Source organism: Myiozetetes cayanensis, unplaced genomic scaffold (genome assembly GCF_022539395.1).
Source record: "Myiozetetes cayanensis isolate MyiCay16 unplaced genomic scaffold, myiCay2020 scf1, whole genome shotgun sequence".
NCBI lineage: Eukaryota > Metazoa > Chordata > Aves > Passeriformes > Tyrannidae > Myiozetetes > Myiozetetes cayanensis.
The window spans coordinates 8689324-8715266 of record NW_026086604.1 but is presented as its reverse complement, the minus strand read 5'-3'; the positions used below and the strand labels follow the sequence as shown (position 1 = coordinate 8715266).

Sequence of the window (25943 nt, the reverse complement as noted above, 5' to 3'; positions counted from 1 at the left end):
CGTGCCATGAACTTATCTCAGGACTAGAGTTTTCTGAGTGATAATCTGGTGTTATTCTTGGGAGAAGGGGGTTTGGCTTTTGGGCTTTCATGCAGCATCAACCAGTGCATGCAAGGATCAGGGCATTGGGAATTTTACCAATGTATTCTTCCACTTTGGGCATATCATCCTACAATGACTTGCCTAAAAAAACCCCAAAATTCTGATGAGTGCTCTTAACCATCACTCGGTGGAAATATTTTTGGGGTAGAGAAATGAGAGTGCCATCCCCTGCCCTGCTCACCTTGCACCACTGGGGTCAGGATGGCAGCTCAGAGGCAGGATCTGTGCTTCCCCGTGGGTGGCCTCAGCTATACATATTCAAATCGATCACCCAGGCATGTCACCTCTCTGCCACACAGGGCTGAGAGAGGCACAGGGGCTTTCCAGCCCTGCAGGCCATTATTAGTAAGAGGGTTCCCGCTTGGTGTGTCTTTGGGTTCAAGCTGTGAACTGCCAGTGGGCTCTAAAAACTGCTGCTGAGCCTTGTTAATAAAGCCTTGCACAAAGTTTCCGAGAAGCATAATAACTTCCCTAAATATATATATTTTACATCTAAAGATGCTCGGGTGTGTGTTCATGCTGAAAGTTTGCTGACCCCAGTAGAGGGAATTTGTATTCTTTAGGGAAGCTCAGGCAGGTAGTGGATAAGGAGGGAGTTGCTGGGGTTTCGCTTCTCTCTGATGGTTTGGGATGGTGGATTTTGGGGCATGCTTGTGGGTTTGGTGGGTAGGTGGAACAATTTAGAGCAATGTGAGTGGCCTGTATGGTACCTTCAAGATTGTGCCAGTTGAGCAACTAGATCGGGAATTACGGATCCCAGGGCACCTGAAGTCCAAATAGGTTTTTTAATCACACAGGTCATTTTAAAAGAGATAATTAAGCTCCTGTGTTCCTCAGTAGTGCCTACAAATGTTCCTGTGAATGGCTCATGAAGCACTTGCAGTCTATAACTTCTTCCAGAGGTAAATGTGCTATTAGGTGGAAATTAGCTGCCCATGTGGCATTTTCTGTCTTGGAGTCTCAGGGTGTTTTACTGAGATGTGTTAATACAGCTGTGCTGAATGTACAACTCATCTGCACGCTCTGATAACCATCCTCATGTGAAATGAATGCCGATGGAGCTCTTTGAGACGTCGCTGCTCTCAGTTCCCACTTGCCCTGTTGCCAAAAGCTGCTCCCCACAGAGGCAGGTCTATAGGATGGGCTGCATGTGTAGCTGTGCCTTATTCATTGCTCTGTATGAGCACAAAACCATCTTTGCTTACTGGAAGAGCTGTAACACAGGGTGGGGAAGCCAAAATGGGGCATATCTGTTTTACCTTCCCTTATTAGAGGGGAGGATGATTAAAGGATGGAAATGCACTGAGGTGGGGGCAGTGACATTTCAAGTGCTCAAGTTGGGCTTTGAGAGCAGTTTTGCCCTCTGATAGTCTCTGTTTCTTTACATGTGCCTAGCTGGCAAGGTGGGAGTCATCGCATGGCAACCCCCCATGTAGTGTCAGTGTGCAGCTTTTGTTTTACACTGTAGTTGGGGGAGATTTAGTCAGCATTGTCCACAGGGTGTCAGGTGTGATGGATCTGATGAATGGGTTGAATTGCAGCTTCGTCTTCCCTGGCTACATGGCAGATTCCTCACTGACTGCAAAAGCATCCTGTGCCGACTTGCTCGGATGCAGATGCCAACACTGCAAACACCTCTCTCTGATCAGACGTGGCGTGTCCCCAGCCAGCTCGCTTAGGTTAGGTACAGATACTTTGGATGGCTAAGAGGGTGGGTGAGATGAATCCTACACCTACTGTAGCAGTGCTGGTGCCCCAGGCTGTGGTGGGTTTTTTGGAGGGAGAAGGGAGTGTTACAGTAAGTTTAGTGAGCCCTTCTTTCAGCAAGATTTACTTTCCATCCATTCTGAAGAAAACGGTGTTCAGATCAAGGCTAGCTTGGCAAAGGGAAAATTCCTTTAGGACATTGGCAGTTTGGCAGGGGCTGTGTCACCCATGGACTGTGCACCCACTGCAGCTGTGATCCATGAATGTGATGGGGGGGCAAAAGTAGGACAGGGCACAAGAACCACTTGGGAGCTTTTCAGGAATAATGTTGCTTGAGGCAGTATGGGGAAGGCTGGAAGTAAATACTGTCCTTTTCCCAAAGATTTAATTAGTTTTGTGGCAAAAGTTCCTTTGTGTCTTGGCTCAATGGTTTCATAATTTTAACACTTGCCATTTTGATACTGATACTTAAGTTACACAGAAGAGGTCCCCAGGTGTTTGACCATGTCTGGGCAAATTGTGCTGACAAGTGTCACAAGATGCTTTGATGAAACCATAGTCATCTATCATGGATAGGATAATCGTGGCCATATAAGTAGCAGACATCTGAAATGAATTTTAAACAGCCTCACCTTTTGTGATGGCTTTAGGGGAAAACCTTGCAACTGATGGGAAACCAACAGAGGGATATTTGACATTTCAGTCAAAATGACAGGCTCAAAGTCTACCCTGACATCTCACCCCAACACATGTCATCCCTCAGGCACCAGGCCAGCCATGAGAACCCCATTGTCACTTTTACTCCCTCTCCTTATGGACTCTCCAGGAGGTTGCTGTGCTGCAATCAATGAGTCATAGAAATGTTTGTTACCTGCCATCTATCACCATGAGGGGGCCTTGTGAACTTCGTCACAATAACTGTGCTGTTAGGAGGGAGAGGGTGTTGTGAGGTTTCATCTTGGCTCAGTCGGATCTTGGATCAATTCAGTGTGTTTTCACCAAGGGCAACATGACCACCTCCTCTGCTCATGTTTCCCATGTCCTTCTGGGTTTGCCAAACAAGACATTACAGCATCAGGCTGTGATGGAAACATCCATGTGTGAATGGGATGGAAGTGTCAGTCCCTCAGTCAGTGCCTCCATCTTGGTACTGAGAGTGAACAGGGAAGAGTTTTGTTGGCTGCTGGTATTGAGGGCACTGTGTTCAAGAGGGATGTTTGGTGACTTTCTTTGCCTGGAAGTATGTGAAGGTGTCTGGGTCCTTCTGGGGTGTTAACCTTGGAAGGCAGGCTGAGAGAGTTGGGGTTGCTCAGCCTGGAGAAGAGAAGGCTCCAAGGAAGACAGAGGAAAGGAAAAAGCCTCCTTATCGTGGCCTTTCAATATCTAAAAAATGGATTATAAGGAAGAAGGGAACAGCCTGTAGTGGCAGGATGGGGAGCAACAGTTTTAAACTGAAAGGAAGCAGGTTTAGACTGGACATAAGGAGGAAAGTCTTTTATAATGAGGGTGGTGAGACACTGGAACAGGTTGACCAGAGAAGCTGTGGATGCTCCATCCCTGGAAGTGTTCAAGGTCAGTTTGGACGAGGCTTTGAACAACCTGATCTAGTGGAAAATGCCCATGGCCATGAGAGGTGGGTTGGACTAGGTGGTCTTTGAGAGTCACGTCTGGCCCAAATCATTCTGTGATTGTATGATTTTAATTTTGCTGGGGAGTGGTTTCCTGATGAAGGGAGGAGAGATTTGGAATTGCTTACTCATTAACTCCAGTTGTGTCTGAGTTGAGAAGATGCAAAAGAAGGAAGCAACTAAAGTAGGGCACAAACCCCAAACTCTTGTTTTCCTGGGCTGCTGCCTCTGGAGGTCCACAGGCCATGGGCAGTGTGGGCTGATGGGCATTTGTTGAACGTTCTTGTGCTGGTGCACAGGGATGGTTGTGCCAGTGAGCTCTGGACATGTCTCTTTCCAGGTCTCAGCACCCTCTCCCTTTTAGATAGTCCCTGGTGCAGGTGTAGAGGGCATAGCTCTGCCACCTACACTGGTTATAGTGGCAGCAGACTTCCCTCCTGCAAGGGGAGTTCTCCCTGGCTGCTGCAGAGCCTGAGCAGTTAGCTGCTACAGCCCAGCCCGGCTATTGCAGCAGATCTATAGATGTATCATGAAAAAGGAGGAGGGGAAGCACCTGGAGACACATCTGCATTGGACCATGTCACACAAATGTCCCAAGTGGGCAGCAAGCCCAGTCAGTTGGTGCACACATTGCCAGTGTCCTACCCACATGGCCTTGCCAACCTGGCTACCTGTCCCTGGCAGTGTCAGCCTGGGCAGGAGGCTGGTGCTTGCTTGATTGTGTTTTAAAGCCTTGATCACTGCCTGATTGTTACTCCCTAGCCTCCCCAGCTTCGTGTTTCTCTTTGCATTTGGAGTTGCAGCCTGACAACACTTGAGCTAAACCCTGTGCCCCAACGGCTGCTCATCTGAAAGTGTGGAGCCAGCTCACAGCAGCTGCTAAAATAGCAGAACTGAAGTGGGGAATGAAAAGTGAGATGGTGATTAAGACCCAATTTCCTGTCGTGGCCCCACAGGGCTCCCGCCGGCAATGGAGACATTGGCAGTGGTGGTGTGAAACGTCCCAGCCATCATACAGATAAGCTTTTCTCTTTGCAGAGAGCTCTTTCATGTCAATCCAAGGAGGAAACAATGCTTGGTTAAAGGAAACAACATAGCCTTGGTCTGATGGCACCTGGCATATTCCCTAGTCCTGGTTCCCCATCCCAGCAAGGCTATAGAACACCTGAGGGATATGAAAAAGACAATAAATTTTCTCCAGGGTTCAGAGATGTGTTCTTCTGGGATGATCCAAGTGCGTTTAATTAAATTCCTGCAACCAGGAATGGCAGTTTTGCTGACATATGTGAGACACTGCACAGAAAGTCAACAGGCTGTGCCACTGTCCTGGCTTCCAGGTAGTGGTCCCAGGGCAGGGAGGATGTGACAAAAGTGGAAGATGTGTTGGAAGAGGAAGAATTTGCCACAGTAAAGAGGCATGAGAGGCTGGACAGGGCGGTCCTAGTGTTGTGTTGGTCTGTGGAAGGGGGCAGGTGTGGGCAGCTTGCCAGTGTGTCCTCATGTCACTGAAGAGGTTATCCAAATGACAGCTCCTCATCCTGTGGTCTTTTTCAAGAGCTCTGTGGCCATTCAGTAGCCTGTCTTGGATGGCTTCTTCAGTGTGATCCCATGTTCATGACCATGTCCACCAACCAGTGCTGGTGTATGGTGGAAGTCGGGAGCTGAATGGGAGAGCAGCCAGAGGAGACCCTGGCTGGCATGAGCCATCTCCAGTGGTCTCCCTGCTGCTTTCTGGCTTTGCTCAGTCTGGTGGTGGAAGGTATGTTCCCACCTTGCAGTGTGTCCAGCCCAGCCTAGGGGCTGCAGGTAACACTTTGATGTGCCTTCTCTTTGCCGTCCATGCCAGCTTGACTTGCTTGCCAAGTCCATGTTCAGTGGTGAGTGTCAGCAGCAGAGCCAAAGGATCATCAGGGTGTGTTGGACTCTGTTTGCAAAGCCTGCAAGAAGATGGAAAAGGTCATTTTGTCTGGGGCAGGGGACAAGGAAAGAGGGAACAAACCATGTGGGTTTATTGCATTCCCTCAAGGAAAACAAAGCATCTCTGTAACAACTTGATGATCTTGGAGGTATTTCTCAACCATAATTATTCTATGATTCTGTGACAGGAGAGCAGCAGGGAAATAAAAACTGAGATAAAGAAGAGATAAAAAAAAGAGAGATAAGATAAAAAAGATAAAGATAAAAAACTGAGATAAAAGAAGAGATAAAAACTGACTTGCCCCTTAGCAACCCTTTCTTGCATCTCTCCTCTCATGGGTCTCTCACCACCAACAGCAGGGAATAAAAAGGCAAAGAAAAAAAAAAAGCCACGAGATGGGTTTTGAATGGATGCCAAGTTTGATTTAATTAGATGTATTGAATTCGTTAACTCCCGAACGACGTGGCTGTCACGCGGCAGAAATGACGAGCTGCGAGTGGCGACGGCAGCGCGGCACCGACCTGCCAAAAGGTTCAGCAAAGCAGAAGGATTGACCTACTTCCATCAGCTCCACAGAGAGCACAGGCGAGTGCTCTCCACTCGCTGTCGCTGCGCTCCCTGGAGGGCTGCTCATCCCTCTGTGCAGGGGAGAGCTCCCTGGGCTGGGGGGCTGCTGGGGAGCCCAGCACTCCCCGTCAGCTCCAACACGACCCTGGGGCTGCGTGAGTGTCTGTGTGCCTGTGGGAGGCAGCTCACCCAAAGCAAGGGCTCCTGCTTTGTGTGCTGAATGCTTACTTCTGGCTGACACTGATTTTCTGCTCCTCCCGCCTATTGCACCCTTAGAACGATGCTACAGTATTCTCTGATAATGGGCCTAAATGCTTTTGCAGCTGATAAGGGTGATAAAATCACCCTTGCACACTGCCATGGCAACCTACAGCAATTGCTCCTCGCTCTTGATGTGTGTCTGCTCTTTGGTGTGAGTGCATATGTGTGGTTTTGGTTGAGACTTGCCTGGGAATTACCCAAATTTGGAAGATTTTTGTTTGGTTATGAGCTCTGAAAGGATGTGGAGCCATGGAGCAGCTCCTTGTCTTGCTGGCCACTCTCAGGGAGGAACAGGTGGAGTAGGGCATGCTTCACCTTGCTGTAAGCCCTGGCAGTGCAAATTTCATCTCGAAAGAGTTGTCAGTGATGGGGAGGAGACTTCTGAAAAAGAAATTTGTTTCCAAATGAATTGAATTCCATAGTGGTTATCAAGACAAACTCCTGGCTGTCTGCTCCCAACTCTACCATCATGCATGTGTGCATAGATCCAGGGTCCTTCCTTCAGTGACCACAGGCTCCCTTTAAGATCAGTGTGGTGCCTCCTGACCAGGTAACATCCCAGCTAGAGAAGTCCAACAAGTGAGTGTCTGTTCTGATGTTCTATCCTGGTACCAGCCATGAGCCGAACTCCACCCATTCATTTGACAGTTTTCTCCATCACTCATTAATGTCAGTGCAAAAATATGTTTTATAAAAGTGTGTCTGTTAAGTAGTGAAGAGAGAAGGTGGATTTCCCAAGCTGCCAGCCTGGCAGTGGTGCTCTTGTGATAGGGAATGTTTGCCAAGACCTCTGGAGCTAGAAGACTCCAACAGAGATGTTTGTGAAGTGCACAAGTGTAGAAGTGCTGCATGGAATCATGGTCTGGGTTGTGCTGAAGATCACCGAGTGACACGAAATGGGAGGGAAGGAAGCTTAGACACAGCATCAGTCTCCTCTGATTATTGTCAGTGTTAACCCCAGGTTGGTAACACCAGGCCTACCACACAGATCCTCATGGTAGTCAGCCAGCATGGTGGGAAACTTGCTATTTCAGTGGGGAAATGAGACAAAGCAGCATTGGGGAACTTGTCTGAAGTCATGCAGAGAAGATGACTGGGATCTTGTTTCCCATCACCCAAGCTCTGGCCTTTCCTTCTTCCTGTCTCAAGTGTGGTTTCTTCTTCTGACCCTACAGCATCCCTCAGGCAGAACAGAGAAGGGTTGCTTGAATGGGGAGTTGAAAGAAGAAATGTTATTTTACTAAGCCATGTCAAGAAATTATACGGGAAGAAGAAACAGAGGACAGATGGAAGGAACCCAACTGTCTTCTTCTGCAGGGAAGACATCTCTTTGTAGCATTGAGACTGCCTTCAGGATTCATGATTCAGCTTTCAGGTTAGTTGTTGATCGTTAGGATGTTTTCATTTTGACTTCATCTGTTGAGAAGGCAGTAAGAGCCCTGTGAGGATGCGTATCTCTCCATCAGGTATGACTAATTGTATTGGGACAGCCACCAGCACGATAACACTTCTGTTTTTCTCCAGAACAGCTCCATTACAGACTGCCTGGTAGCTGAGCCCCAGCAAGTGTTTTGCGGGAGTTTTGCTGATTGTGCAGCCCAGATAACCTGTGAGAGAGCAAACATGGAAAGTGTTGAATTCAGCTCAAAAACCAGAGAGCAGGCTTGTTTCGCTGCTTGTCTAAACTGAGCTTTTAACCGCATGTTGTCAGTGCTTTTCAGGAAACTCATCTCGTCTGGGACACGTCATCTGGTAATGAAGTGCTCCCATTTAGGGACAGCCACCAGGAGTTGTGCAAAGGCCAGGGCTCATGGCTAGGCACTGATGTTTTTGCAGTTCAGTGTTGTTTTGCTTTCCCCATCTCCTTGGAGAGCAAAACTCAGTCTGTGCAAAACAGATGCATTTTTAAACAAGATTTCTCCTAGTCTTAAACTCAAAAAACAGTCTCCAAAAAAGCCAGTGCATAGCAGAAGCTGGTGAACACTTTCTCTAGATGTTCGCTTCTGTTGATCCTTCTTTCTGCAGGAACCCAGGAGTTTTGGTGCAGCCTAAGGGCTGGGTCTGAACTTCTTGTCGTTAAGCTAGTTGCCCCCTGCTCCACAGGGTAACAGCTGTGTATATGCATGAAAGCCACACTTGCATTCCCGAAGAAGTGTGTTGGCACAGATGAGCCTTTGACCTCAATATATCAGCTCAGTGGTCAACAGCCTTATGTGGAAAGAGCTTAGGTGTGCAAGTCTTCCACTTGGCGAGTTTCATCTTTGTATGGATTACAGCAGAAAATTCTCTACAGGAGCCTATGCAGGTTTAAAGCTGTGCTTGCCTTGTGAGGAGATCATTGCTTGCTCCTCAAGGAGGTTTGTGGTCATCTGGAAGCTGGACTCAAAGCATGCAGATGGGCAGTCTGTCCAACGTAGGGAGGTAGCAGAGATCTTGATTCTTCCTCTACCCCTTTTCCCTAGGAGGGAGGCTGATTTTCCTGCCTACAGCAAGGCACCCCTTCTGGTTTGGGAGGGCAAGACTAATTCCATGGTGAGGCCATCGTGGGGCCATAGTTTCTCACTGGGTGTTAGGTGAATTAGTCAGTAGTAGAAGGATAATGCACCAGGAGGTGGTCAGTCAGTGTGGACATTCTGAGGGCATTGACTTCTCACAGCAAATTCACCAAAGGACCATTTCAGTCTCCTTCTCTTCTCCTTGCTACGTTGGCTTTATTGTTTGTTGTTGGAGGACAGGTGCTACCTAAGGGGCTCTGGGCAACTGAATAGAGGGGATGTGAACTTGGCAGCTGAGGACACTGAGAAGGAGAGTGTTCTCCCAAAAGTGCAGGAAGGCTCTGGATACTGACCAAGGTCACATGGCATCATGGCCTTGTGACTGTGATCTGCCCAGGGTGAATGCACCGCAGATGAGGCATCCCTTGCAGGGGCTAATCCATGTGTCTGCATCTCTTTAAAATAAGGCTGATGTCCCACGTCCCTTGTCAGCACTGAGCATGGTTCCCCTTGCTCCTGTTGGATGCCCTGTGGTGGGAAGAGGATGCATGCTGGCTGCCAGTTCATGTCTAAAACGATGTCTGTGCAAAGTCCGTCCTTGTCTGGACTCCAAGGGGCTGCAGTGCACAAGGCCTTCACACAGTTTTCTTAACAGGCTCCTTTTCACCTTTTCCAGGGACTTACACTGTGCTTCGTTTCAGAGTGATCCAGTGAATTAACATATTGTTGCTGCTGCCTGGGTAATTGCATGCCCAGGGTCTGCTCTGCTCCAACACAGGCTTCCCAGCTTCCCAGACAGAAAGCATCCTTCTCCTCTGGCAAACAAGGCTGCAAAGTATTGCCCTGAGAACTAGCTCAAAGGATGGAGGAATGGGAGGGTGGAAGAGAAGAGGGAGATTGTTTCTTAAGGCATATCTGGCTTCAAGAGCTCATCTATCAACAAGTAGGATGAGATGGGTTTTTTTAATCTTTATTTCTGTACCAAGGCACTAATTTTGACTGAAGCTGTGGTTTCTCTTGCTGATTTGTGCAGACATTGGTATGGGTGCAGTTACAGAAATTTAGTTTAGCACCAGTCACTACAGGGTCTCAGAACTGCTTGAAATTAGCTGTCCTGGATCACACAGGAATTCAGCAGAAGTTGAAACTGAGCGATCTGATACCCTCTTCTGTACTGAAAATAAACCCCTATGAATAGGTAGGTGTAAAAATGCTTACTGGTCTCACTTCCAAGTATAAAAAACCCCACAAGTGGATAAACTCTTAGAGCCCTCTAAGGCCCTGTGACACTAGACCACATCTCAAACCACATTGGTGAGAATATTGTCAAACCTGGCAGGTTTCTTAATGCGAATGGAAGTTTGCATTTTTGAAATATGATATTTGGTCAGGACTGACTTCTGGTGGACAACTGGCATCCCTTTAGGCAATGGTCTCCAAAAAGGAATATGGTTATGTGCACTAAGAAGACGGCAGCTTCACCTCCTAGCTTGGTTTGGCTTGGCTATCAGGAGGACAGGGAGCATCAAGACTCTGGGACAGAGGGAAGGCAGTTGGTCTACAGCTCTGCCACTGACCTGGGTGACCTGGGGCAAGGAGATGAATCTCTTCCACCTCCTCTTCTCCTGCCTACCAAGTGCATGTGACAGTTGCCTTGTGATTTGTATGGATCTGTCTGAGAAGACAGAGCTCAGTATTGCTGTCTGTAAGATCTCTTTTCATTTCAGTTGTGACATTTCCTGTCTTTTAGCCACAGAAGTTATTTTGACTGGAAGCAAGACATTGCTCCAACACCCTTTATGACACAAGGGATGGAGAGGAGGGGAGAGCCGTGTTGACAGTGTAGTTTGCTCATCCTGCACCAGAGCACTGCGGTTTGTGGGGCAGAGAAGGTTTCTTGAGGATTCTCCATCCTGTGAAATAGAAGCTGCAGCCTGTGCAGTACAGAGAGCCATTTTGTGGTGTGCTATACATGGGCCTTAGGCAATCATGCTTGTTCCATAAATATGTGCGTGCACAGGAGAGGGAGGTGGTCCTGTGTGTGCTGCAGATGGTCATGGGCAAAGATTCCTTGGCCTAACTGAGATGAACAGTTGCATGTTGGTCACCATGGAACTGCATGCAAGAGTGGGGTTTGTCATGTCCTGCGGGGAATATAAGGTGTGGTGGCAGCAGTACCTTCTGGGCCTTCATGGTCTTCAGATATGGTTGTTTCTCTAGGTCTTTCATTTGGAAGATATCGCGGTCCTCAAGCACTGAGTGATTCCCACCCTTTCCTCCAAAGCCTTTGCACTGGTGGCAGTTAGAGGATGGCCTGTAGGATAATGTAGGCTGAAAGGGATCTTGCGAGGTGGGTCAGATGTGAGATCAGACCAGGTTGCTCATGACTTTATTTGGTCAAGTCCTGCTTTATATGAACCTGGCTCTGTGTTCTCAGTAACTTCCCTGCAGGTGCTGGGGCTGCTGCTGGATTCCTCAAAGCCATCTCTTGCCCTGGCTGAACAAGCCCAGCTCCCACACACCCTCTTCTCTTCAGCCAAGTCCACCAGTCCCTGGCCATCCTGGTGTTCCTTCCCTGTACTTTCTCCAGTTTGTCAGTGTGTTCATTGTACGTTTCTTGCACCAAGACTAGGTGTGGTATCTAGATGCAGTCAAGTGAGTACTGAGATCTCCTGCCTGTGCTTCTGCTCCTTCAGCCCAGCATGCTGTTGGCCTTTGCTGCAGTTTCTTACTAAGGTTCCAGTTGACTTGTGGTCCCAACGACTGCCATCCCAGCTCTCAAGGAGCAGCAGAGCTGCTCGGCTGGGACACTGGGCTGGGCCTAGATGATCACTTAAATAGGACCTGCAGCTGTGCTGGGAAAGCCTGAGTGTTTCTCAGCAGCCAGGAGGGAAGAGGAGCGTGGAGTGGCAAAGACCTGCTATTCTCCCTGCTGGTGATGTGGGCTCCCAGAGGGAGAGGGAGAGAGGCCAGGCAGATGAGGCGATGACCTGAGTTCTGCAGAAAAAAGCCAAGAGGTGTATTGTTATAACTACCACCATCTCACTTACTCATCTGTAAAGCAAGATTTTACTCACCATTGTGCTTCCCGTGGGGCTGTGACTGTTGATGGCCACAGATAGCTGAGGTCCTGCAATACCAGTGCAAAGGGTTGTGGAACAAATCTTGCTTTTTGGTCTCCCTGCTGGGGTTGAAGCATGTCTCCTGGTAGCCATGTGCAGAGGAGCAGTATGTATGTGTACCATACTGAAACAAAATGCTGAAATTTCATGCTGTGCTGCCAAGTTAGTGTGTGAGTTTCAAAGCAGCAACCTATATTCTTTAAGATCCAAGAGCCTTGGGAAAAGATCCATTTTTTAATGCTGTACTAATTTAAAAAATGCTGGGTTTTTTTTTAGTGCATCAAGGTAGTAATGAAAGACATAAAGGAGAAAGAAAAAACAGAAAGACCTGTATAATCATTTTAAAGGTTTTCTGCTTTTCCGTTCCTGTTCTTTTCAGGAAATGAAACTGACTATATATGGTATAGGAATGAAACCACATATCACAAGCCACTGTTGAGTTCATGAAGTGACCACACTGAAAAAGTAGTGAAAAATGTGTTCTTACTAGAGCCTTCCCAGCCTGTAGGAATCCTGGCTGTGGCTTGTGATTGTAGTAGGGTGAAGATTTGCATTTTCAAGTTGGCGGTTTTCCTCTTTACTCTTCCTATAAGTTAATTTGGTGCTGTGTTAATTGTGAATCTGGAATGCAAATCAACTCACCTGCATGTTTTTCTTTTATTTTCAGATTTTCTAACTATGGAAGCTCTCCCAAGGAGGTGCATCATGCATGGCTGCCCCTGGGATGGGATGCAGAGCAGGGAGTGAAGAGGAGCTGCAATATGCCACTGCAAGTTGCTTTCATGAGGAGAGAGGCTCTCTGGCATGTCATACAGTGCAGAAAGCCATTTTACTCTTGACAGTAAAAATCCTTATCCTTCTTGTTTTGTTGTTTTTTTTTTTTTTTTTCCAGGACAGATGATATTTCCTGTTAGAGATGCTTTGTATGCAAATCAAGGTAGTACAACAAGAAAAAAAGTCCTGAAAGCAATCACACAGATAAACGGAGCCCACTGGGGAATTCCTACTTATCATTTATCTTTTCTTTTTTTTCAGTTCTGTACAAGATACTTCTTTGCCTGCGCTTTCTTATGGTCTTTAAAGTTTGTCCTGCCAGACCTCTTACTCATGAACTACAGTGCTACTTGCATTTTGCAGGGCTCCATGTCAATCTGAAGAAACAAAATGCAGTAAATGCTGGAGATTGGTGTTAACAGTCCCTGTGTTTTATCTTTGCCTTGCATTGCTGTGTTGCTTTCTGAAGTTCAAGCTAGACATGAACCTCACACTGCAGATTGCCACGTGTGTGTAGTGATGGTCTACCTGGGAAGCCCAGAAACCTTCAGAAAGCTCAGGAAAGGAAGAGGAGAGATAAAAAGCAAAAAGAAGCCAGCAAAAGTTTACCTAGTAACTTACACAGGGAGCAGGATTTGACTCTCCTGAGACACCTCAAAAGATGCTGTGCACAGCACTACACTAATGCTGTGACATGAGTTGGTCACTTCCTCGCTCAGCAAAGCAAACTCACATAGAATCACAGGCTGGTTTGGGTTGGAAGGGACCTTAAAGATCACTTAGTTCAAACCCCCTGCCATGGGCAGGGACACCTTCCACTAGACTGGGTTGCTCAAGGTCCCTTCCAACCTGGCCTTGAACCCAGGGATGTGGCATTTGCTTGTGGCAACTTCTCTGGGCATTTACTCAGCCTGTGCCCAGTAGGTATCCCTATAAGTGCAAGGGCTGATCAAAACCTTGCTCACACTAGGCCCCCACCCTGCTGCCAGCTGCAGTGTTGTACTGTTGCTACAAGTTGTGAGGGTGAAAAAAAGACTTGTAGAAACAGCACGAGAAAAGGACGTGTCAGAGAGCTGCAAAACTTCGTTGCCAGAGAACATTCTCGTGTGTCCAGAGATACCCAGTGCACCTCAGGTCTTGCTGAATCACACTGTGGTTGCTCTGGCCTTTCTGTGGTAACAGTGATAATCATTGTGTGTGGTGTTGGGTTTTATTATTTGGTTTTTTTCTTAAAAGTAAAATTAGCGGTCAAATTGGCATTGGTGAGGCAGCGGGCCTGGTGCAGCTTTTATCTACCCTGAACCTGGAGATGAAGAAGGGGAGGGAAATGGCTTGACCAGTTTGTCAGCTGTGCATGTAACGGTTCCAGAGTTTGAAGCAAAGGGCACAACAGTCAGATACCCAAACCCATCTGGGCTCTGGCTGATAAGTCACATTTCAAAGTGAAAGGCTCTGCTGAGTGCCTGAAGCCTCTGGTGCTAAGTCTTCTTTAAGAGGGGATTTCATAAGGAGTAATATGAATAGAAATGGCTCTTTTGTGGTTTTACACATTCCAGGCATGCCAGGACTGTTCCTGTCAAGGATGGGCAGTCTCTGGGGTTTAGGGTTCTTTTTCTTTTTTATTTCCAAAATATTTGCCACAAACTAGCAGCTGAAATGGTGAAAAATAAATGAGAGTTGCAAAATCATTACAGTAGCAGTAATGGAAACTGTGAGGCTTATTCTTAAACTGGCTGTGGGGTTTCACTCCATCTTCTGTGCTGCTGCACTATGAGGATCACTACTTTTGCCACCCATGACCGCTTCAGGATGGATGATTTGAAGGCAGAGCTTTAACTGTTGGTTACCCAGAACCTCAAGAAACAGTACTTTAGGCTTTTTTCAGAAGCAATGCCTTTTCTGCTGAACCACTGTTAAGCATGAATTCCTTCAGAGTCAGTGCATTTATGTGGCCATACAGCAGCGTTACATTATGACAGCATTGATTTCTGCAGATCTGTGGGTATAGAAATGGGTTTCAGACATTCCTGCTTCAGATGAGGTTTTGTTTCACGCAGGTTGCACTAGTTTGGATTGCACCTATACTCTTCAACACAGGATTTTAATTGATGTAAGAGCTTCCACACACAAGATAGTGGTACCTTAAACCTTAAAGAAGAGCACCTTAAGTCTGCCTTGAAACAGTCTAAAATTTCACATACAGTAAAGCACTAGATGCCTTGTGTAGACCTGGCCTGTTAAAAAGAGTGTCTAGTTTGTAAGCCTACATCTGTTCTTCTCCCCATGGGTGCTGCTCCTGTTGCCATAGTCCTATGTCCTGTGTAGGCATCAAGAGCTCATGGATGGCTGAGAAAGCCATGGCCAGAGGTGTTACTGCTATCACCTCACTAGGTCGGGTGCCACAAAGAGTATGGCTGTAATAGTGTGTAATTAAGTGTGGGCCTCAGGCCCCTGAGACACCCTACACAAACACTCTGTGCCTTTATCATCAGCATGGGCTGACCACAGCCAGCTCAGCACCTCCACGAGCTGGAGCTGCACCTGTAGCTTCTCTGCAGGTGAGACAGCCCTCCAGGGTGGGGCAGAAAATGGAGCGAGGCTTAACCCAGCAGAGTCTGAACCATGGGACCATAGAGAGCCATCCCGAGAATTTGCTTTTCAGCCTGAGTTTGGCCATAGCACATATGCAGGCAGAAAGTGAGAAAGCATCTCTTTGAAAATGTCAATAAAAGAGACACTGTTGGAATGAACCTTCTGCTCTGATTTTATTAAAGGTGAACATGGTTACTTAGTGGTGAACAGGAAAGGGAGCGGATTTAGGACATGGTGCCTGAAGCCCCCTCCCATCCTCCAACACAGATTGATGTCTCAAGAAGGCCGAGAGGTCTCAAGGCTGTCACCTGGGCTGTTGTAGCTCTCTGAGTGGAGGAACTTTAATCACCACGGTTGTCATCAAATTTTGCACTTACAAGGAAGAAGAGCTTGTATTAATTCAGTGCTCAACGTAAATATTTTTCATCTTAGATGAGTGTGGTCCTGTAGCCTTCTGGACTGCTTCCATTTTGGGTTTGTTTCCTTAAAAAAGGAAAGAAAAAAAAACCCAACAACAAAAAACACAAAACCAGTTTTCTTTACCCCATCAGCGCTACCAACCACAGAAATTTGGAAACAAAACGTGAGAGCGGGTATTCAGCAGTGAGCTGTCTTTTCAGTGGGCTGATCTCTCAGGCGTTGGTTTTGAAGTTGATTTTGTTCTGTCCACTCAAGGTCTTTGCTGTGGGAATATTTATTACTGTGAAACTGTAGCAAGCTTTGTAAGTGGCAGTTACTTTTGTAACCAAACATGCTTTCCTTACAAGTCACACAGATAAGTGTGCATTTGGAATTTTTTTATTTGTTTGTTTTGAACCAAAGTAACTTTTCCACTTTGTCATCTGGAGTGGGAAAATGGGTGGACCTTGAGTTGCATTTTAATGTAGATTTCATCCATTTAATCACAGCAGAAGGCTACATAGAGATGCTCTGTTATCCTCTTTCCATGTACTTGCTTGATGTTTTGTGCCTCAGAACCTCTGTTTTGTCTCTTTTTGATGGTTTGAGAGTTTTAATAGGACAAAAATGCTTAAAAACTGTAATGGCCTTGGGAAGGCTACAGCAAGTTATGTGGTGGTGAAGAGATGCAGGCAACCTGTAGAAGAGCCAGTTTTTGACAGCATGGGAAGTGGTTAGCGCCTCACTGGACATCCTCACATCAAAGCTGGACAGTGGGCTGGTTGAGATACTCTGCTTGAACCACAAATTGCTGGGCTTCGGGCAGAAATCACTGCATGAAATTCTGTGGTCACTATTAGGCAGGAGGTCAGACAAAATAATTTTGCTGGTTTCTCTCAGCTTTTAGAATTTATGAATCACATAGTCACGGTGTTTTGGTTTTTTGGTGGTTTTTTTTTTTTTTTTTATTATTTTATTTTTTTATTTTATTTTTTTTATTTTTTATTTTCCATGAAAAGTTTGCCTTGGTAGCATGCAGACAACAAAGCCCATCTGTTCTCTCATCCTTTCATCATGCAGTATTGCTTCCGAATTGTTCCAGAAGGAGGATGAAATTGGGCTTGTTATTTAAATTTCAGTATGGGTGGCCAAAGCAACTCTACGTTGATTATTATGGGTCTTCCATAACCACAGGAATGAATGATGCCTGATGCCAGCACTGATTTAACAAATGTCTGAGGACTGGCTCATGATTGCAGCATAACCCATGGGAATTGTGCTCCATGGGATCCTGCAGCAAGGCAAAGGCAGAGAGAAACTCAGTTTGGGAAATCACAGAGCAGTGCAATAACTGGAGGAAAAAAAAGGAAAGTCATGTGGCAGAAACATAAGGAAAATAAAAATAATGTGAAATAATGTCACTTTCTTGTCCAGTATGCAATTGGAATTAAAATGTAGGCACAAACGGAGCACTGAAACAGAGTAGGTTTAAACTAGAAACTAGGTACTAGGAAGAAATTCTTTGCTGTGAGTGTGGTGAGGTTGCCCAGAGAGGTTGTAGATGCCCCATCCCTGGAAGTGTTCAAAACCAGGTTGGATGGGGCCCTGAGCAGCTTGATCTAGTGAAAGGTGTCCCTGGCCGTGGCATGGGATTTGGAACCAGATGACCTTTAAGGTCCCTTCCAATCCAAAACATTCCATGATTCTATGACTTACTATCTGCAGCCTTTTCCTCCCTCCCAGAAGGGGCTGGTGACTTGGTCCCACCTGGCACTGAGAGGTTTTAGCACTTCAGTGGCATCCCAGGCTTGACCTGCCTTTGCAGCAGCTTGGACCCACTTTCCACTGTAAGAAAGAAACTCTTCCTGTCCTACAGCAAGACTTCTATCCACACCTCAGCAGGACTTCAGTCAGGTTTTCAGGATTTCAGACTGGGCTAGATCAATAGGCCAGTGTCCCATTTGGCAGAGCCTTGGTATGTGTGACAAGACAGTTTGATGCACTTTGTCTAAAAAGTCTTTGTGAGCCCATCTGGGGAGCGCAGTGTCAGGGAGGGAGTTCGTGGGAACCTCACGTGTAATGGTGTGAAAGCCACTCCTTAACTGAGCCGTGGGACAGAATGAACTTCTGTAACTCTGGAGAGCAAGTAGAAGCAGGGAGGTGACTTTGTCCCTTTAAAGGGGGACACACTGCCTGCTGTCTTCACTTGATGAAGGAAGGGGAAATGCCAGGAAGAATTTAAAGGAAAGCCACAGATGACTTGGGATTGCCAAACCAGAACTCCAGGCTTAAGGAGCGCAGTGTATTTGGTTAATTGGGATGAAGGTAGGCACGGGAGCGACTTGATTGCCACATCTACTGGAGGAAAGTTTTGATCAGTAGGTTTGGGGTAAGGAGTAATGCTTAGAAGTTTGATGTCTTTTCCCAGATTTGAGAGGAAATAACAATGTCTCTCTAGGGTTGCAGGTTTAGTCTATAATATTGGGTTTATTATGTAAAGGTCTTTGGTGAAGGGAACTGATGTGCCGTGTACTAAAGGCAGGATGGATCATTTAGGTCTTTCTGCCTTTATGCTCAGAGCTCTGGTGCTCCCCAGCACCCTCCTCCCTAGATCCCTGGGCTAGGTCAGTTCTGCTGCAACACTGGGCATAGTGTAAACTATCAGGTCAAATTGCTTTGGAGCCATCTCATCTTAAGGCAGGCATCTAAGATATCTGGGTTTCCCTCTGGTGAGGACTGTTGTCCTCCAGCAGCTATGTGGGAGACCAGAAAGCTGGCTGAGATGTGGACTCCTGCACTCTGGATGTCTGAAGCTGCATGAGGTGAACTCCCCTCTCACTGCCTGCGTGAATGAGGAGGAGTTACTGGAACAAAGCACCTAATGATCCGACACCATACAGAATGAAAATAATATGGAAACTTTAATCAGCTCTCTGCAGCTGAGCAGTCTCTGGAGGTCCTGTACCAAGCCTGACCCACTTGCTGAACCCCAGCAATGCAGCACTGGGTGCTCCACATGCCTTCAGAAGAATGAAAGGACAGCAATCTGAAAAGAGACAAGGGGACAGCAATCAGTGGTGTTTATTTTGAAAGAGTTGGAGTATTTTGTTCATTATTAAAAAGCAAACTTGCATTAAAAAGGAAAAAAAAATATTAAAAACCATTCTGCAGCACTTCTTTTTGTAAGCTGCTCAGAAAGGAGGGAAATGTTCATAAGGTTTGTTTTCAACCTGTTAAAATGATTTACCAGTTCTTTCCCTGCACTGTCTTGTTGCATCCCAGTCTCTCCAGACGTGCCATGTTGTGTGTGCGTGTCCTCAGGGCTGAGTTCCAACAAGGTAACTGTCCTGTGGCTGCTCCATCCCGGGCTGCAACCTGTTTTGCAGTTATGGAGGGAGAGCTCTTGCCAGTGATGAGGAGCAGCAGGACTCTTGCCAAATGTCCTGGTTTGATGGCCTGCAGCAAAGGCTGATGAACCAATGCTCCCATCCCTAAACTCCTCAGAGATGTGATCACTTTTCCACGACTTCAGATTAGGGCATCCAAGTGGATAAAGCAGCAGTCAGTAAAAATCAAATCCAAAGTCTCTGGTCTTTGAGAAGATGATAGCACTGGACTATTTGCAGCAAACCATAATCCATATCCTCCTTCCAGAAAGACATTGCTGAGAAGAAGATTCCCATGTGCTCATCAGAAGGGCTGCTGAGCTACCAAAGAAGCACCAAGCTTTCTCCTTCCTGCGTGTACCCATCCTGCTGGCTGCAGCTGGAGTGCCACGAGCCCTTGCTGGACCCTGGGAGGATGCAAGGCTCTGCCACTCCCTGGCATGCTGAGGCCTGGCCGGACTCCTCAGGCAGAGCAATGCTCCAGGGCCTTTTGGACAACGTCCTTCCTGGGCAGAACACACCTCGATTTTCTGATGGTTTTTTCTTATTTTTTAATTTTGGCAGACTGAAGAACTGAAGTGCAAACCTCCTTCACCTATTTGACGTTAATTCACTGATGGATGGCAGAATGTTTCATGTTTATTCTTTAACCCATGGGGTGATGATGTGATTATAAACCTCATATCCATGGTGTATCTTTGAGCCATCTGAAAAGTGTGAGTTTTCACTCACATGAGAATATGAGTAAAAACATGAGAATGGTGGGGGTTATGGGATAAATTTGCTTAATCCCAGAATTTCATTCTAAGTTTTGAACAAATCAGTTGTATTTCACGGGGGGAAGGGAGGGGGGACAAAAAAGCTGTGCTTTTCTCCCTTTTCTTTCTTCAGTGTTGTTCTTTTGTTTTGTTTAGCTCTTTTTTTGGAATTTAAATGTTTACTCACATAATAAAGGTTTCCGTAAGTTAAATGCATTCTGATAAACAAACTAAAGAAAAATGAGGATGAGGAGAGGCCAAGCATGGGGTTTTGGTTATCTCCAATTTTTTCCTTTTTATTTAAGCTTCAGCAAAATGGCAAGTGTTTCATTTTGACCTGCTTTCAAATCATGTTAGCGAATAAATACAGAATAGGAAGGGTAACCATAGACACTTCAAAAATGTAACAGGTCAGGGCAGGAGAGACTAGCAGCAATCCTGCTCTGAGGGTGTGCCCAGACTTGGGTGTTTTAGTGTATCTTACCATATTTTTTGTTACCAGTAATGAATTTCCAGTGACTGAAAGGGGGTGAGGAAAAAAGGAGCTCCCAGTGCTTCTCTCCCCATTTTCCTTGTCTCCCTTTGATATGACAGCAGCATGTGCTTCTCACAGTCACCACAACTGCATCAAGCACTTAGTTCTTGTGTACAGCCCATCGGTGCAGATAAGTGCAGACAGACAGACAGACAGATGCTTGCTCTGGTCCCTGAGCTCTGGAGCCTGCCATTAGTGCCAAGGCTGATCTGAAAAAGCCTTACTCAGAGGAAGGGTACATCACCTTCAGTAGCTGCATGGGAGCTCAGTTGCAATGCCAGGGCCCAGCGAGCTCACCCACATCTCTCCTGACCTGAAGGAAGATGGACCTTTGGCAATGATTCATCCAAGATTTTGCTAAGCTGCTTTTCTCCACAGCAGCTCTGCGTTTCTGCTTGCAGGGAAGGCATGCCAGCAGCTTCACCTGAGTTTGGAAAAATCATCTCCACAGTTACTGTCTTCCTGAAGAAGCAGCAGGAGAACCATGCTTGATTTACCTAAGGACATCAGTGCTTCTCTGTTGACCTTGGTGGATTTTGGTTGATTTGTGATAGCTGAGAAACTGATCCTTGTTTTTGTCAGAAAGGCTGTTCAGCACACACAGGCTGTGTAGTTTGTGTTTGGTTCAGGAGAGCTTAGTAGCATTCATCACTATCAAAACAGTTCACTTTCTTACAACTTTGGCATTCCCAGTTTTGGCCTTACAGCAGAAGCAGTAGCACTTTTTCTTCCATGAGTTCCTGTTTTTTTCTTTTTTTTTTTGCACTTGTCAGGTATAGGGAAGGGTGATCTTGGTTACAGCTCCTGAGACTTTTCCCCACTGTCATCCTCAGCCAGTGCCTAGGAAAGGTGCAAAACAAGTTGGTTATCTATGGAAAAAGGGATTTTTGAATGGTTGATATGAGAGAATATTTTAGTCTCTACCTGTCTCTGCTTTTGTCACTGTGAGACTAAGGCACTGCCTCTGTCTTCTGTCCTTATTCCCATTTTGGTGACAGGAAAAGGCCAGCTGAGCACCTACAGAAATGGTAGCAAACCCAAGAGGTGTGTGGGATGCTGATACAGCTCCCCAGTGTTTGGAGTGATGCTGGTGGGAGTGTTTAGCCTGGGATGAGCCTGGCCATGACACCAGTGGAGTGGCTCTCCTGCCTGCTCTGGACCTTGTAGCCCCAGGGTACTGAAATACTACTAAAACTTAATACTATCTCAGCTAGGTCAGCAAAGCAGCATCACTCTCTGCACATAATGTCAGGAAGATGCTGCTCTGCTTGCCTTTTGAGAGCTGCCTAGAGTTTGTGCACAACTCCATATCCAAATCCTCCCTTTTCCTAGTGCCTGACCACCAGGGGAAAAGCAGTGCTACAAAATCCCTGTCCCCAGCCATCTGCAGAGAGAGAAAAGTTACCCAGGGACCAAACCTGGCATTGCTCCCTAAAGCTCATGAAAATATTACTGCTATCAGCTGTCCTGTCTGTCCTCTGCTTGTCCAGTCATGTTTAGGAGCCTCAGCAGCAGATTGGGACTGGGGATCAAAGGGATAAAGCGCAGTTTGGGGTCTGTGAACAGTTGTGGAAACCTGGGGCAGGGAGATGGGAGCAAGGACTGATAGTGTGCTAAGCCACTGCAGGTGCTGCACCAACAGAGAATGAATTGGCCCCTCGCTGCCCTCCCCACCAATAAGGCTCCCTCAGAGACTTGTGATTGAAGTGGCAGAGACCTGGGGGAGATTTGGTCCTGTCGTTTTGCATCTCCTCTTACCCTGGTTGGCAGCCATTGTTGGATGTGTTGCCTTGTGCCAAACTTATTCATAGATGCCTAATCCTCTGCATCCAACTAGCTCGGTGTCGTGGACTTCCTTCCAGGAGCCAGATATGTCAGTACCATTATACATCTGGCTTTTGAGTGACTTGTGCAAGGCCAGGCAGCAAGCTTGTGGCTGAGCAGGTGTTGAAAACCAGCTCCCCCAAGCTTTGGGTTGGCAGCCATTCCACTAGGAAATCCTTCGTTTAACTTTCCGTTGCAGCAGATGGAGGTGAATCGATGTAGGAGGGAAGTCTATGTGCTTGTGCATCTCTTCCAGCCTTTCTTCACCTCCCCACACTTCTCCCTGAAGGCACCTACCCTCAAGGTAAGAAGTATTACTTTGTGTCCAGGAGAGAGCAGAAAGGGAGCTGGATTGCCTCTGGCACCATGCACTGAAGAAAAGGATAGTTTTGAGCAGAGTTCAAGGCAGGTTGTGCAAGCTTGCAAAGTGCTCCTGTGAGGCTCCATCACCGGCTCTTATCCATGAGAGTCTGTCAGGTGTAGCAGCAGGTTTCTGTGCCACCCCTCACATCTCTCTCCTTCAAAGTGGGAACAAGCTGCCCTGGAACAGGCTAACCTTTGGCATAATTATTTCAGTGTTTTTTTTCCCCAAGTTGTGGGCACCCAAGTGCAAAACTGAGGAAAGCTAAAGCAACCTCAGCTTTTTGTGAGCTTTCCTTGCAACAGTGACAGGGCTGTTGTTCTGCTCTTGGCATTAAGTAAGAAATCAGTGTTGCCATGGGAGCAAACTCCCAAACAGGTGGCAATCACACACATATTAACCTGAACCAGTGCAGGAGGCACCATATTCCCCTGCGGACCAGCCAAGAGGAGAGGAGATCTTGTCACCCTTTGTTTGTGCTCAGAGTGTGACTGTCCAGAGGATGGTGCCCAAATAGATAAGGGCTTTGGGCACAGATGTCTGGTTTGATTATTCTTTTCCTTTTGCAACAAACCATATGGTAGTATATGGGCTGCACAGATATCTGGCAATCAAAATTCCTGGGCTCCCTCCCTGGCTTTGCCATTCACTCTTTTAATTTTCAAAGCAGTTTTCATGCATCAGCAAAACTGGCTGCCTTGAACCTCCTCACCCCCTTAAAGCAAGAGCTCCCCCGCATTACTGGAGGTGCTTTTGAATACAGTCACCACATCTTGCTTCCCTATCGCAAAATTAGGTGCACTTAATGCTTGTAAACTATTTTGGCACCAGCAGATAAAAGGTGCTACAAACAGGTTGCTAATCAGTTTGATTAAGTAAAGCACCTAAAGTTTGCCACTGCTGCTGGAGGATTGCAGGCTGATCCATCTATAACCCACAGGAGTAAGATGAATTAGGTACGATAAGGATTGTTTGGTTTCTGGTCCGTCAGCCAGTGAATGAAATGACTCGGTGTTTATACACCAGGTCACAGAGGAAAGTTTCTTGCGATTGGAAATGATTAGGCACACTGATTAATGCTTCCAGTGCTCTTTGATCCAGAGCTGCCAGTTGGAATGAGTCTTGCTGCACGGAGACATCCCAACTGCCTGGTAGCGAAAGTGCAAGGGGTGGAAAATTGACTGAAACAAATGTGGGTGTGGATGGGAAGGCTCTGCCGTAAGATAGGCTCTTTTTCCATCAGAGGCTCCAGGCTTGCATTCTTTGTACCATCCTCTTATTCCTGGAAGTCAAGGCAGTTTGTAACTCGTGCTGTGCTTGTCAGGTTTATTCATTTTAAAGAAGATGTTTGGGAAGATTGCCAAGTTGTCTAAACTTCCAGCACTGATAAGGACCTTAGGGCCTGCGTAGTTAAGAAGAAAACATCCCAGGTTCAAGAAAAACTTTAAAATGTAGCACTTTCTGAGTAGTTTCAACTGTTGTGAAACTGTTGTTTTTACTCTCAGCATGGAGGTGCCATCTCCTTGTGATAGATATTCCTTCTTTCAGCCACAGGATTTCCCATTTTTAACACTCGATTAGAATATCTCTCATTTGTGAAGTTGTGCTTTGTGCCTATTTTCAAACCTACATTGTCTTGCTATACATGATCTGAACCAGTTAATATCTAGTTGCAGATCATTTTCACAAAAATAGGTGATCAAATGCTGCATGTCTGTCACACTTACTCTGCTTATTTTCTAATTCCGAGGTGGCTCCATGGTGGCTGCTTGGCTACTGCCTGCCCTGCTACTTTTCTCCCCAGCTTGCATGGCTTCCTTGGTGTCTTGCTGGCACAGGGAGCAGTGACAGGGGATCTCCTGGAAGCCTGTGGATGGGACCAAGTAAAACACACCTGGGCATCACCCAAGTATCTAAAGACTGCTGCACCAAGAGGGTTCCCATTGTCTCAGACATCTCATTGTACTTAATAGTGACAGTTGTCTGTATCACCCTCACTTACAGTAAGCTAGTGGTTGGGGCTAGAGAAAGGAGGAGTTTGGGTTAGACACATCTCCAGCTCCTCAGAGTAGGAATCACTGCTTATTGGAAGCAATTTTGGAGAGGTATTTCTATCTACAGCTATTTTGGAGAGGTATTTCAGGTGTGGCTTCCACAAGGGAGATAGTTTCACATGGGTGGAAGCCATCCCAAAGGTGTGCCACAGCACTTGGTGGCCCCAGTCCTTCCCCAGCCACTTACCACCAGCACTGCTCCAGCTTGTTGCTGTCCTGCTTGCTGCCTCACTTGCTGGCTGCCTCCCACTGAAGCTGGCTCTCCTTTCCTCCTGTCCCCATGTGCAGGACATGAGGTGAGGACGTGAGTGACAAACCCACCCTCCTTATCATGTCCATCTTGGTTACGGATCCTAGCAGGGAGACAGCGGGATGGTGAGTTTGAAGGTGCCTGGCCAAAAATTGCACATCTCCATCATTTGCCTTGTTATTGCTACCATAGTTAAACCCATTGGTTGTTGGCCCTGGAGTAGGGTGTCTGTGAGGCTCATTTCATTTCTTGGGCTCGTAGTTCAAACCATGACAGGAGGTTCTGATAGGCTGAGGCTTTTGTCCACAGCCAGTTTTGCCTTTACTGGTAGCAGTCACCTTTTTCTCTTTGCTTTCATGGGAGGTTGCGGCTCCCACTCGGAGACTGGGCCGTGCATGCCTGACCATGCCCATGAGGTGAAGGGCAGGGCTCGTGCTTCAGGCTGGCACGTGATGCGGAGCATGAAACGAGACTGTAGTCGTGGAGGCATGGCCAGCAAGAAGCATGAGACTCACAGCCCCTCTGGGCAGGGTTTGACTGGGCAGAAACCTGGCAGGGAGAGTGTCTGCCAGGTGTCCAGGTTACGGTGCAACCCGGGGCCTTAAAAGTCTGGGTTTGTGGGAGCTGGACCTGCTGTCTGAGTTAGTGAGATATTTTTAACTCTTTGTATCTTAGACATTTACAGCAAACAAATGCTGTTGGATTCTTACTGATTTCTCCTCCAATTTGAAAAGTTCAGAACAATTCTCCCCCTGACAATTACATAGCAAAGTATCTATTAAGAAGATAGGGAAAGGAGTCACAGAAACACAGACAAGATTAGGTTAGAAGGGACCTCCTGAGACCATCTGATCCAACTTTCTGTTGAAAACAGGGCCTTAGATTAGGTCGTTCAAGGCCCAACCAAACCAAGTCCTTAATATTTCTAGTAAAGAAGATTTCACTCTCTTCAACTAATCCTAGTCTTTAGTTGCTTTCACAGCAAAGAACTTTTTAATATTCAGGTGGAACTGCTCTTAAAGCCACTTTGCTTCTTCTCCTGTCATAATGTGTCCTAGTGAAGAGATGTGTCTTCTCCACAGCTACCTTTTAGGCATTGGAAGGCAGAGATTTTGTTTCCCCACTCTAAGCCTTCCTGCTCAAGTCTGAGTAAGCACAATTCATTCAGTGGAAAGTTCTCCAGCTCCCTAATCTTCCTGGTCTCCTTTGG

At 46.7% G+C, this 25943-nt stretch overlaps 1 long non-coding RNA gene across 6 annotated transcripts in view; it reads left to right on the top strand.

The window, feature by feature from the left end:
- LOC126639522 (uncharacterized) overlaps window positions 1-12998 on the top strand; it is a 130403-nt gene extending 117405 nt beyond the window's left edge. For 5 of the 6 annotated variants that reach the window (XR_007628826.1, XR_007628822.1, XR_007628828.1 and 2 more), the window contains 2 exons: window positions 7359-7558; window positions 12468-12998. This is a non-coding gene — a long non-coding RNA (uncharacterized LOC126639522). The remainder of the gene's footprint in view (window positions 1-7358; window positions 7559-12467) is intronic. The other variant, XR_007628827.1, reaches the window with a different exon arrangement.
- The last annotated feature ends 12945 nt before the right edge of the window (window positions 12999-25943 follow it).